Source organism: Chenopodium album, chromosome 10 (genome assembly GCF_948465745.1).
Source record: "Chenopodium album chromosome 10, dcCheAlbu1.1, whole genome shotgun sequence".
NCBI lineage: Eukaryota > Viridiplantae > Streptophyta > Magnoliopsida > Caryophyllales > Amaranthaceae > Chenopodium > Chenopodium album.
In genome coordinates, this window is record NC_137843.1 from 35495136 (window position 1) to 35509403 (window position 14268).

The following is a 14268-nucleotide window of genomic DNA, read 5'->3' on the forward strand; positions in this document are numbered from 1 at the left end:
AAAGATTCAAACACCCTTCTCTTCTCGGCATCATTAGGAATAGAAAACAGCTTCTGCAAGCACAAATATAAACCGATTATTAGTTTCTATTTACAAACAACCGTAAGGTGAAGGTTTCTTAAATTTTCTAAATGTGCCAACAAAACACTTACCCTTGTATCATCCCAAAAGGTTTGAATCAAACCCGGAGGTACTTGCCGCATTGTAAGTGTAATGGGGATTTTGCGCGCAAACATGCCAACATGATTAGCATATTGTCGATGCCATTTGCCCGCGGGTTGGGCGTTGTCATACTCCAAGACCGTAGGACCGGTAGGTTTCTTAAAACTTGTCGTCGGACCCCTACCCTTTCTCTTAGATGGTGCCTTTACCCCCCCCCCTCCACCACATGTGTTGTTTTGATCTTGTCCTTGGCCATGAGTTTCAGGAGTCGGGTTCTCACCAACAATCTCACATACTGTATTTTCAATAGGCAGTACACGTTCAGCTGAAATTTCAAATTCTTCAAGCCTACGCTCAAACTCATCTTGAGCCTGATCCTCTGGCTCACCCAAATCAACCTCCTTGTTCACATCATACGGCTCAACCTCGTCCTCAGCCTCGTAGTCATCATCCTCAATGTCCTCTACACAATGAAGGTCATGATCGTCCTCCATGAGATATAAGCACCTGTCAAAACAAACATAAAACGATATTAGTGTATAGTAAAGTATTAGTGCAAATGAATACTCTTATGAAATTTCAAACATCAAAAAAGTTAAATATAATGCATACGAGTTGTTAGAATGATTAAATGTTAGTTTATACACAAAACAAAGGACTTGGGTTAAGTAAAAGCTCATTTAAGCCATATTCACCTACTTATGGTCCTTTAACCTTGTATTTGCATGATAATGAGTACATTTAGGTAATTTCAAACTACAAACATGTTAAATATAATGAATATGAGTTGTTAGAATGATTAAATGTTAGTTTATATACAAAACAAAGGATTTTGGTCAAATACAAGCTCATTTATGTCGTTTATGTCATTTTGGCCTACTTATGCTCCTATATACATGATAACTAAACTATATTTGCAATGAAACCATTACTAATATTTAATCATACTACCTCAATATGAAATTCCTTTGTTGTGGTCTGATCGCATATAACCTGCTTTGTTGTCTATGTCATTTGGTACAACAGGTCTCGGAACAGTGAAAGGTGCAGAATCATCAAACGCATCATATTTTTCCTCATCCTCAACATCTCCAATGCCTAGGATTCTTCTTTTGCCAACTAGCACAATAGACCATTTTGAATCGACTGGGTCAGTTACGTAGAACACTTGCTTAGCTTGAGATGCAAGGATAAATGGTTCCACACTATCATTCAAGTGGCCAAGATCTACAAGAGTAAAGTAATTATATTTGACGTTACGCCTGATATTATCAACCCACTTACACTTAAAAAGAGCAACTGTGAAGTTACAATAATCAAGCTCCCATATTTCTTGAATTCGACCATAGTATGACAACTTTGCATCGACAGGTGATTTATCCTTAACACTTGCAAACTCCCTTGACAATGCCACAAGCGTTACACCACTGTTTTGGGTGGAGGAAGATTTCAAATCCCGACCCTCAGCCCAAAAAGTGTACCCATTGATGTCATATCCCTCAAATGAACGAACATCATCCCTAGGACCGTACGCAAGCCACCGTACTATATCGGTCAAATTAGTATCATCCAATCGACCCATTACTCTATCACGAAACCAATTGACAAACCTCTTATTATGAAACTACATAAGTGCCCTTTCACCTTTCGACGGAAATTCGTCACGCAAACTAGCCATGTGCTCGTCTAAATATGGGTGCACATCTGCAACATGGTGCAACACATAAAGGTGTACTTGTAAGAACTGATCTCGGTCAGGTGACATTCGTTTCGACCCAATTGTGCAATGACCATCAAGTCTCCCTTCATGTCGAGAAGTAGGAAGACCAATAGGTTGCGCAACGGCTATATAGTCGGCCAAAAATTTACCTATCTCCTTACCCACGGTCTCTTGCGTCATACTTCCCTCCTGGTGAGCCCGGTTTCGTACTTTATTTTGCAATGTACCCATGTGTCTTTCAAAAGGATAGCACCACCTCATGAACACTAGACCGCACAACTTAATCTCACGCACCAAATGAAGAATCAGATGAACCATTATGTCAAAAAATGAGGGTGGGAAATACATCTCAAATTCGCACAAAGTCACAACCACATCCGCTTGCAAAGCATCAAGTGTACAAGGATTAAGCACTTTGCTGCATATTGTATTGGAAAACGAACAAAGGCTTGTAATTGCTTCCCTCACGTGCTTCGGTAAAATACCACGGATTGCAATCGATAGGAGTACTTGCATCAGAATGTGACAATCATGGGATTTCATACTTGTCAGCTTCAATTCTCCATTCAAGGATACAAATATTTTCATGTTAGATGACTACCCTGATGGAACCTTAATGCCATACAGACATGCACAAAACATACGTTTCTCTACCCTTGATAATGTATAGCAAGCCGGAGGTAAATAAGTCTTTTCATCCTTCCTTTACCCTCAACTTTCTTCTTTGACGCATCCGTGGCCTTTCCCTTTCCCTTGCTCTTCTCCTTCCCTTTTTTCGAAACATTTTCATCTTCTTTTCCCGATTCCTTTCCCTTTCTAACCTTTCCCTTCCTAACCTTTTCTTGAGCCCACAATTCTGGATGAATCCCCATCTCTTGCAAATCTAACCGTGCACTCTTTCCGTCCTTTGTTTTGCCTTGAATATTCAAAAACGTTTCCAAAAGAGCATCAAACACATTCTTCCCTATATTCATCACATCAAGACAGTGCCTAACATCATGTTCTTTCCAGTACGGAAGCTTCCAAAAGATTGATTCTTTCTTAAACAGAGCAGCTGAGAACACAGTTTTTCTGATTTTCAAAAAACCGTTCGTATACCCTTCACCCGAGTATAAATCTCAGCACCAGTCAATGGTCTAGGCGCAGTATCCTCTTCCACTGTCCCATCGAAAGCCTTTTTCTGCCTACGGTACGAGTGATCACGCCTAAGGAACCTTCGAGTCCGCAAGTAGACATCTTTGCGAGAATTCTTAAGGTATATGCTTGATGTGTCATCAATACATTATGGGGCATGCTTTTTTTCCATTGACCTTGTACCCACACAAGTTGCCATATGCAGGGAAGTCATTCATGGTCCACATAAGGGCTGCACGCAATGTGAACATCTCGTTCTTATGAGAATCGAAAACGAAAACCCCTACGTCCCACATCTTTCTCAAGCCGTCAATAAGTGGCGCAAGGTAAACATCTATGTCGTTTCCAGGTTGCCTAGGCCCCGTTATTAGCAATGAAAGAATTCCATACTTACATTTCATGCACAGCCAAGGAGGCAAATTATAGATCACTAAAAGTACCGGCCATGTGTTGTGTTGGGTACTAAGAGTGCCAAATGGATTCATCCCATCCGTGCACAACCCAAGCCTTAAATTTTTGACTTCATCACCAAATTTCTCAAACATCAAATCAATGTTCTTCCACTGCGGGGAGTCAGCTGGATGCTTCAGCATTCTGTTTTTCTTTCTTCCCTCTGCATGCCACCTGAAGTTTTTAGCGTCTTTTGGTATTGAGAATAGACGCTTAAACCTTGGAATAATGGGAAGATACCACAACACCTTAGCAGGAGGTCCCTCCGTACCAGGATTGCAACTCATGTGCTTGTAGCACGACAGCTTGCATCGTGGACACTCCTGCAATTGTTCATACTCATTTCGATAAAGAATACAATCACTAGGACATGCATGTATCTTCTTATACTCCAAACCAAAGGGACACATATATTAGTAAGACTTAGGAATTTCATTCCCATCAGGCAACATATCACTTAATGCGGTCAACAAAGAAATAAAACTAATGGCCGTCAACCCATGCTTCGACTTAATGTTAAAAAGTGTTAACACGACCGATAGTTTGGAATATTTTTTGCACCTAGGATACAAAGGCTTTTTGGAAGCCTCTGATAATTACTCAAACATGCCACCTTCAACACCATGCAACATCTCATCCACGTCTTCATCCTCGACCTCATCCGCCTGATCATCATCGGCTCCATCCTCACCATTATCAACAATATAGTCATCATTCTGGTATTCCTCGTCCACATGAATCTCCTTGCTTCTAACACGCACATCATTCCGATCAAGATCCCCACTGTACTCTCCACATTCACCGTGCCAAATCCACACATGGTATTTATGCCTAAACCCACGACATAATACATGATCTCTAATGATTTCAACACTATCGACCACATTCACATTGTTACAATCAAAACAAGGACAATAAAGGCCTTTGTCACCCAGTTTGCGTTGATAAGATAAATCCCTCTTGCAAAACTCTTGAACCCCATTCCAAAATTCCAATGTATCGCGTCTACCATACATCCAACTACGATCCGTCTCCATTTAGTAAATTGTTTCTAAACATATATAGCAACATATAATGAATAATGTGTAATTGCTACATATTTTATGTAAATTAAATTCAAGTACACATCGTGAATATACCATTCATATAGTGAAAAAATGCATGTTTCCAAAGGGTCCTTATCACTCCAACCTAACCCATCCTTGAATGTCTACTCTCACTAGTGAATGTATGTCAACTTTCCAATTTTAAGGAAAATCCGGCAGCATTTCCCCCTTGTTCTCCAAGTACACGATCTAGATAATTAATTACCCACATATGTACCCAGAGAACATAGTGAGGAAATAGTAAGCCAAGATGTTCCTTAAAATCGAAAAGGAGACATACATTTACCACCTATGTGAGAGTACAAATTCAAGAACAGTCCCAACCGGGGACTATTCAAGACTTTCTCCTAATGAGAAAGCCTTGAACGGGTATCTAGACATATGATGATGCAAGAATTCTATATATTGTTGTATTTATTTGCAATTAAACAATACACAAGTTGCAATATCATGAATAAACTTTTATTAAATGGATAAATAGAAAGAATTATAGCTTAGTAAAGTTTATAATTCATATCAATAAAGCAAGTATAATGGATGTACACTTATGAACTTCCCACTTAAGCTCAATATGTAGTCCTCAAGCTAAACTCGTGCTTCACATATGAAACTATTAAAAAACAGTAACGTCACTAATTCTCTAATTTATTGACAATTCTCTAATGTATTCACAATTCTCTAATGTATTCACAATTTTCTAATTTATTCACAATTAAGTAGCAAGAACACTAATTCTCTAATTTATTCACAAGTCTCTAATTTATTCACAATTCTCTAAATTATTCACAATTCCCTAGTGTATTAACAATTCTCTAATTTATTCAAAACTAAGTAGCAAGGTCACTAATTCTCTAATTTATTCACAATTTTCTAATTTATTCACAACTAAGTAGCAAGATCACTAATTCTCTTATTAGTTCACAATTCTCTAATTTATTCACAATTCTCGACATTATTCACAATTTTCTAATATATTCACAATTCTCTAATTTATTCACAAATAATTAGCAAGGTCACTAATTCTCTAATATATTCACAATTACCCATTAAAACAACCTAAAATTACACATTAAAACATACCAAAATTCAACTAATTAAGTAACACTTTTACTAGTCACTAATATATTCAAAATTACTCATTAAATCAACCTAAAATTACCCATTAAAACAAACAAAATTTCAACTACGGAACAAGGTTACTATCTAATCTATAATGTATTCAAAATTTCCCAATAAACAACCAAAAATTAAGAAAAATTAGGGTAAAATTATATTCAAACCTTAACTTTAATTTGCTTAACAATTGTTCAAAATGAAATTGAAAATAATATAAGTGCATATTTCAAAATAATTGTTCAATTTTTAACAAAAAACATTAAAACTTACCCTAAGCTAGTTGGAGGTGGAAGCTAAGGGGAGGAGAGATTGAGGACAACCCTCGGTGGTGGAGGAACCAGCGGTGGTGGCGCCGCATTGGAGTGGTGGCGGCGGCTGTGGAGTGGTGGAGGCGGCTGTGGTTGAGTGGTTTTCGGACCTCACAAAATGAAAGAGAAAGAAAGGGGAAAGAGAAGGACAGGGGAGAAAGAGAAGCGGCTGTGGTGGAGGGTTTTCGACCCTCCGGCAATGCAGGTGGCCGGCGACGGTGGCGGCTGTGATGGAGGGAAAAGGGGGAGAAGGACAGGGAGGGTTTTCGAATGCAACAGCGAGGGACGAGGGTCGAACGAAAATGAAAATGAAAAAGAAGGAAGGAAGAAAGGAATGGGAAGGAAAGACGGGTTTTTTTTTAAAAAAAACCGCCACCGGTTCACATTAGCACCGGTTCAAACCGGTGGCCTAAATATTTTTGCCACCGGTGCCATTAAGTTGTCCCGGTTTGAACTTGCCATTTTTTAGCCTTTTTTGCCACTGGTTTGGACTAAACCGGTGGCAATTTAGGGGTGCCTTTTTCATTTTTTCTACTAGTGGTTCAACCCTTGACTTACCATATACTCGTATTAGGTTGGTCGAGTGTTTATAAATTTTCTTTGGCTCTAGAAAAGGGTAGAAAACGACCTACTTTTCCCTACGTCAGTGGGGTCAACATAGGAGTAGTTAGGATCACCACTATAGTGGCTCCCACCGGACACATGGTAATCATAGTTACCGTGCTCATCCGGGAAAGAACAAATCTTGGTGTTGGATACTTGCAGACTCGACCAATAAAGGTATGTAGGCCCACAATCACCTCCTCTAGATGGTACGGGACCGAGGTAAGGCGGAAAATATGGATAATTAACCGCGGGGGTGATATCGCCACGGTTAACACAAGCATCATACATTTGTTGTTGTTGTGAGATCATACCTTGTTGCATTTCGATGATGGCCCTTATTTAATTTTAGATTGCCTTAAAGTCTTGATCATACATCCCCTCCATGCGTTGTTGCATGCCTTGCATTTGAGCTTGCAAGGCTTTCATGTCAGGGTTGGAGAATTGATGTTGTTGTCGTTTGTCGTCGTCGTTGTTGTAGTTGTTGTAGTTGTTGTGCATCATCACGCACATCCTCCATCTCATCATAACCGGGGAGTCGGTCGCTCAAAGAGACGAAGCAAATGTTGGGAACATCCCGGTGCAAGGAGGGGTTAGGAAGGTAGCATCGGTGCTCATTCCTAAGAAATCAATCAAACACCTCATCATTATCAGTCTTCGCTAGGAAGTTCACTTGCTTAAGCTGAGAGATGTCGAGGTAGAGCTCTTCCGCCTCCCTACCAGGCTAACCTAGTGATCATGCTTCCACAAGTAATCTCCCCGGTCCTCCTTCCACAACTCATAGACTCACAACTTCTCATGAAGATATGCCCCAAATTAAACCTCCTACGTCACTCCTCTCTAGTGGCCAACCATAGCACAACCAATACGAGCTTTGAAAATTTTCCCAAATCCTATTTTGGGAAAACTGAATATCCCAAAAGTCGATGAAGAACTCGAAGACATGGTTGAAAAATATCACTAGCCAAGGAGTATCGGGCTGCAAACTTATCCTTGCCCGATATAGCATTCCACCAAACGTACTTCGTGAAACCATTGAAATGCTCATGCTCGGGGAAAAGAAGATAGGCGGTCGAGTTAAAGTCTGGGCCGCATTGAATTCGGCTAGAGATAGAGTGCGAGGCTTATTAAAGAGTTGAAAAAATATCTCATAGTCGGCATCACCTACCGGAGTGGTTGAAAATGATCCAAGGAACTCTGTTGTGGGTTCAAGATAAGTCTGGTAGCAAGTATTCACAAACACACGAATCCTTAGGTTCTCAAATAAAACCCACAAATCTTCACCAATGCCTATTTTATCATGTCTTGTCGGTGGTAGTGGTGAGAAGGTCTCAAGATCTTTTTCTTAAGGTCATTGTATATTGGTTTATGAAGTGGGTTTGTGAATTTGAGACGTGGTAAAGGTAGAGGCTTATTGTTTTCTCTTGTTTGGGATGAGGTTGAGGTTAAAGGTGTAGGTTCTTCAATTCTTACTTGGGTTTTTCTCTTCTTTGAGGTCAAGGATTTTAAGATTTTAGACATGATTATACCACAAAGATGACAACTAAGAACCAATCTACTACTCCACAATCAACAACAAAAACAATAGAAACACTACAACACCACACTACTCCAACAAAACCACCACAACAAACACCACTATAACACAAATTCAAACTTCTCCAATTTGCCACCTAAATCGCACAACAAGTCTATACAATTAACAACAACAAATGTTAAGTAAAAACAATTAGCTAAGAAGAATTATAAGCATCAACATTCTCAAATTAATCATCAAATTAACCAAAAATGATACTACTACTATTCACAAGCATGAAATAACCAAATTCTCAACAAAAATTGATGAAATAATCTAAAATAAGAGTAGAGAAGATGATTATACCATACAAGCAGTAAGATTGAGCAAGTTTGAGCACCAAATCACCCAAATTCAAAAATCCCAAATTTGCCTTCAATGGTGGAAAAAAACTTGGAGAAGAAGAAAAGGAGGAAAGTAGTGTGCAGTTTGGTTAATTCGGTGAAAAATGAGTGAGAATGTGATGATTTGTGTGAGGAATTGGTGAAATATAGTGAAGAATGAGAGGTTTGAGGGTTAGGGTTAGTGTTTAAGAAGAGAGAAGTGTGAGTGTTCGTGAGGTAGGATATAGGGAAATGAGGGAAAAAGAAAAGAAAAAGGAATAAGAAGCCTCGATTGGGCTCGTGTGTGCACGCGCCAGCTGGGTTCTCCTCTTGGTGAGCTTGATGATGAGCTCAAGCTTTAATAACATCCTGGGGTTACTGTACCCACTAAACACACTAGATTCAAAACACCATGACAGTGGGTTCAACATCCCAAATTTATGAGAGCACCATAATGAACTAACCAAGATCAAACTTCCTTTACATTATAAGCACTTCTTTTTTCCGTCTTAAACCAATGATTTTACTCTTACCTTCAGAATTACCTTACCCATATGACTCGAAATTCGAGCGATATTGAGCATGTTCTAATCGTGAAACACATACCACTGCCTCATAATGCTTATGGTTGCTTAAAGGAATCCAATTCCCTTGAAAACACCTTACAAATTCAATCACAAACAAGTGAAAGAAAGGAAAGAAAATAAAAGAAAAATATAGAAAGATAAAAACAAAAGAAAAAGGTTAGAAATCCGGGTTGCCTCCTGGAATGCTCTTGCTTTAGGTCCTAATCTCAACCCTTCCTCCAAATCATGGAGGGTCAAAGAAAACCACCTTGTTCAAAGAGGTTGGGAGATCAAAGTTCATGCCAATCTTTGGCAAATCCACATCATGAGACACATCCTCTTGTTTGATAAACACCGGATCAAGCTTGTTTTCCTTCATGTTCATTTTCTTCTTCATGGGAACTCTGTTTTTCTTCTTTGACTTCTTACTCACCTTAGTGAACGGTTTCACACCATCAACACATAGAGAGTCATCTTTAAAATCCTTTTATAAGAGCTCAAACCATGAAGGTATTCCAATGATTTCCTCGTCTTTAAGCTTTGATGATTCCTTAACATCTTGACTACTAAGCTTGCTTTCAACTTTGTTAGAGATATCATCACAAACTTCATAAACATAATTAGATGAAGACACCACCATACAAACATTATCATTCAAGAGAGGGGAATTGGCACAGATAATGCCTTTCACATAGGACAAAGATTCATGCATAGAATTAAGCTTAAAGCTCGACTAATCATCACCGACACGCAATGTTATAAGACCACCCCTCATATCAATCAAAGCTCCCGAAGTAGCTAAGAAAGGTCTGCCAAGAATGATCGGTATATTGTCATCTTCCTCTACTTCTAAAACAATGAAATCTACGGGGATAAAGAAATCTCCTATCTTAAGGGGAACATATTCAATACTCCCCTTGGGAAACATGATAGAGAAGTCCGCTAATTGGAGTGTCATGTTGGTTGGAAGGAGCTCTCCTAGCTTAAGTTTCTTGAAAACGGAGTAGGGCATAACGCTAACATTAGCCCCAAGGTCATAAAGAGCATTTTGAAAAAGATTGTCGTTGATTTTGCAAGGGATAGAGAAATTTACGAGATCTTTTTATCTTAGGAGGTAAATCATTATAAATCAAGGCACTACAATACTCCCCAAAATCCACTTATCCACTTCATTACAAACTCTTTTTCCACTCAATATCTCCTTAAGAAACTTTGAATAATTGGGCATTTGAGTCAAAGAATCGGTAAAAGGGATGGAAAGATGAATCTCCTTTTGCATATTAAGAAATCTCCCAAATTGAACATCAACTTTGCTCTTCAAGAACTTTTGCGGGTATGGAAGCTTGAGTTTGGTCACATCCTCTTGCACATTTTCTTCAATATTCACTTTTCCTTGGCATCTTGACTCTCTCTCTCCTTAACATATCATGCTTTTCCTCCTTACACGAATCACTCACCTTCTCACCCTCCTTACTCTTCTTAGAAACACTTTCTTCAAGGACCTTACCACTCCTAGTATATACTGATAGAATAGACCAGTTTCTTAGGATCATTCCCTTTAGAGGGTAAAGAGGAAGGGTTATCACTCTACTTCAAAGTGTTTGCTAATTGAGTGATTTGTGTCTCTAGCATTTTGTTATGTGTCATCATCTTATTGAAATTTTTGTCACTCACCGAAATGTATGTGTTCAAGATTTTTGTTTGATTCTTAATGATTTCCTCCAAAGTAATTCTAAAAGATGAATGTTAAGGTAGGAATTATTACTACTACCTTAAGTTCCTGGAGCAAAACCAGGTGGGGGTCCCATTTGATTGTTATTTTGAAAATTTCCCCGATTTTGGTTGCTCTAATTAGCCTGGCCTTGATTTTGGCCGTAGTTTTAGTGATGGTTACCATAACCTTGATTTTGGTTTTAGTTCCCATATCCTTGACCTTGACTTTGACCACTATAACCTTTATTGTTATAGTTGCCTTAGAAATTTTGATTTCCTTAGTTTCTATAACCTCTATTTTGGTTATAGTTGTGAAAGTTCCCTTGTTAGTGAATGTTGTTCCTTTGGCCATCAAATCATGGCCCATTGTTGTTTTTTGAAACAAAATTCACATGTTCACTCTCATTATTATCAACATCATCATAATTATAAACAAAAGCATGAGGATAGTTGGAAGCATCATGTTTATATGACCTACAAATATCACAAAATAGACAACCATTTGGCATATCATTTAAAGTAGAAAGAGGAGTAGAGTTGGAAGATGTACCTCTCCCCTTATTGTGGGAGGGAAGAATTGGTGCTTGTGACAAAGCACTCTCAAGCTTTGCTTATATTGAGGTCATCTCCTTCCCCAAATTTAATATTTGTGAGGACAAATTGTTGATGGCATTAAGGTGGTCAATCAAATATAGCGTAGAACCGCTTTTGCTTGTTGATTTCCTCTCACCTTGCCAATCCATGTAATGCCTCACTACATCTTCAATTATGTCCACCACCTCCTCTTCCGTCTTGTTCATGATAGGTCCTCCGGCTTCGGCATCAAGGCAAGATTTTCTTGAGGGCTTAGACCACCATAGAAAATTTGGATGATTTGATAGCTGGGAATCCCATGATGTGGGCACTCTCTTTAATAATTCTTATACCTTTCCAATGCCTCATATAAGCTCTCATTCTCCTTTTGCTTGAGGCTTTGGATGAGTGTCCTTGCTTCGGCGGTCTTCTTTTGTGGGTAGAAACGAGATAGAAACTTTTTTGGCACTTCATCCCACGTTCGCAAAGAGTTTGGTTTCACCTCTTTGTCCAACCACTCCAAGGCACGCTCAATGAGAAAGAAAAGGGAAAATCTTAAGGCGGATGAGTTCTTGAGTAACCCTATTCAGCTTAATGGTATTGCAATACTTCTAAAATTCTTTGAGATGGTTGAGGGGTTTCCCGTGCTTGGCTCCACTAAATTGATGCCTCTATATCAATGTAATCATCGCCGGTCTAATCTCGAAGTCGTTTGCTAGAGTCGTAGGTGGACCAATCTCGCTCTCAAACCTATAAGATCTTGGAGCTCCCAACTCCTTTAATGCTACTCTTGTATTAGCAACCATGCTTTCTCGTTCTTCTTCTTCTTGATGTTCTTCCTCTCTTGGAAGGACAGAGCATAAGGAACGATTACCAACCCTTATCTTCGTGATAGTTCTCTCGATTTCCGGATCAAATGGCACTAAGGTCTGATCACGTGCCCGACGTATACAATCTCAAGAGAAAATATTAGTAGCACGACTACCAATGTATCTTAAAAGAAGAAAATCTTTTTGTGTTTTTCAAATATGATTAAATGAACTCAATAAATATAACAATTAACTATTCCATTCCTCGGCAACGACGCCATTTGATAGGTGATCTAAGCATGTCGTCAAGTGCTCAAATCTCATCCACAAGATTTATTAACTCTACTACACCTAGACTTAGTATAAGTTAGGTCAAGGTTAATCCACGAGGTATGATAGGTGAAGTGCTATAGTCTTACGCTAAGCTATTCTGAAGAGATTAGAAAAGGTTTGGTGTAGTCTTGGTGTAACAACTAATCAAGAATGAAAATCAATATGACAAACACTAGGGATTTAGGATCCACATACACTCACAATAGAAATACTAATTGGATAGGAGATTGATAAATCAAACATCGTAAGGGAAAATAGCAATTGCAATCAAAAGGACTCGATACTCTATTTCCTAGGCATCAAACTAGGGGTCTCTACAAATGATTAGCTAGGAACATCACAAATCAAGTTCAATCGATAAATGTAATTTCCAAATCAATGTGTCGTATCAATGGAAAATCACAATGCAATCTAGCTTGAAAATCAAGGTTAGCTACTCCTCAACAAATAAAACACATACACAATTTCTATCAACCAATTTAATCACAATATCAAATCAATAAAATCCACAAATTAGCTGCGATCTATTATTTATGCATGCTTCACCACATCCCTAGTGTTTTTGGTAAAAATACCCTAGACACGTGGCCTAATTAGAGAGGGACACGTGTCCTTCCTGGATAGGTCAAACATGGACCACTCACCAGTAGACACGTGTCACCCTCAGATAACCATAGGAAATTGTGGCCATTAGGGCCCAATTCCCAGCAAAGCTGTAATACGGTGCAGCCCACTAAACTTAGGTCAGAATGACCTAAGAAAGGGCACCTTTTCAATGACCCTATAAATAGGGAGATTTCCCCCATTTTTGAGGCACGTTCATTTATTAAACTCTACCTACATTCTCTCACCTCAGAGAAAGCACTTGATCTCGGAATCCGAGAAGATCTCACTTTTACCTTAAAGCACTCTTTACCTTTCTCCGTACACGTTCTAACTTGATTGTTCTGAGGCGGAGCTCCTGCCATCTGGAGTCTCCAATATTTTGCAGGTACAGATAGAAAACATCAGACTTATTGACATAACTCTCCCGAGGGACCAAAAAAACCCCAAAACATTTGGCGCCGTCTATGGGGAGATTACCTCTAAGATGGTACAAGAGTCTGTATCGCCACCTGAACCCAACCGACCTCCAGTCGATGGGAAGATCTATTCAGACCATGATACAGACAATGACTTAAGTCGAAACCCATGTGGCCCCTGATGGGTCACTCATCTATAACTCTTACGCTTTTTGTGTACATGTTTGTGATTTTTGCTTTGTATAAGCTTGGGGGTGTTGGTGTTTTTGTTTGGTGATTACTTGGTTTTGGTGTTGAGATTTGGCCAATATTTGCTTCACAATTTAGGTATACGACCAAATTTCAAATTTTAGCCTACCTTCACCATTTTTGCCCTTACATTACAACCCTTTCCAAGATCTTTTGAGCTTTGTGGTTGAGTCACAAGTCGGTGGAGGGAGATGTAGGTCAAGTTTATAGAGCGGGATGCAATAGTTGAGACGTTGAGAAGACTCAAATCTATTTCTTTTTCCGGTTCCTTCGAGGAACTATAGAGATGCTTGCTAAAAGTAGATTTGAAGCCAATTGGGAGAATGTGCTAAATATGTTTTGAGATTAAAGTGAATTGTGTCTTGATAGTTCTCTGTGCTTAGCATGTCCTATGTTTCAATCAACCTTAGATATCTTGAAACGTGCATTCCCTTACTTGTTTAGGAAGAATTTCATCCATTTATGCTTGTTCATTTGCAAAAGTCCACTCATGAACATTTGTTTT

General features: G+C 38.9%; 1 pseudogene; it reads left to right on the top strand.

Moving 5' to 3' along the window:
• The first annotated feature begins 11664 nt into the window (after positions 1 to 11664).
• On the top strand, positions 11665 to 11762 carry LOC145565895 (small nucleolar RNA R71; annotated as a pseudogene).
• Positions 11763 to 14268: the final 2506 nt, after the last annotated feature.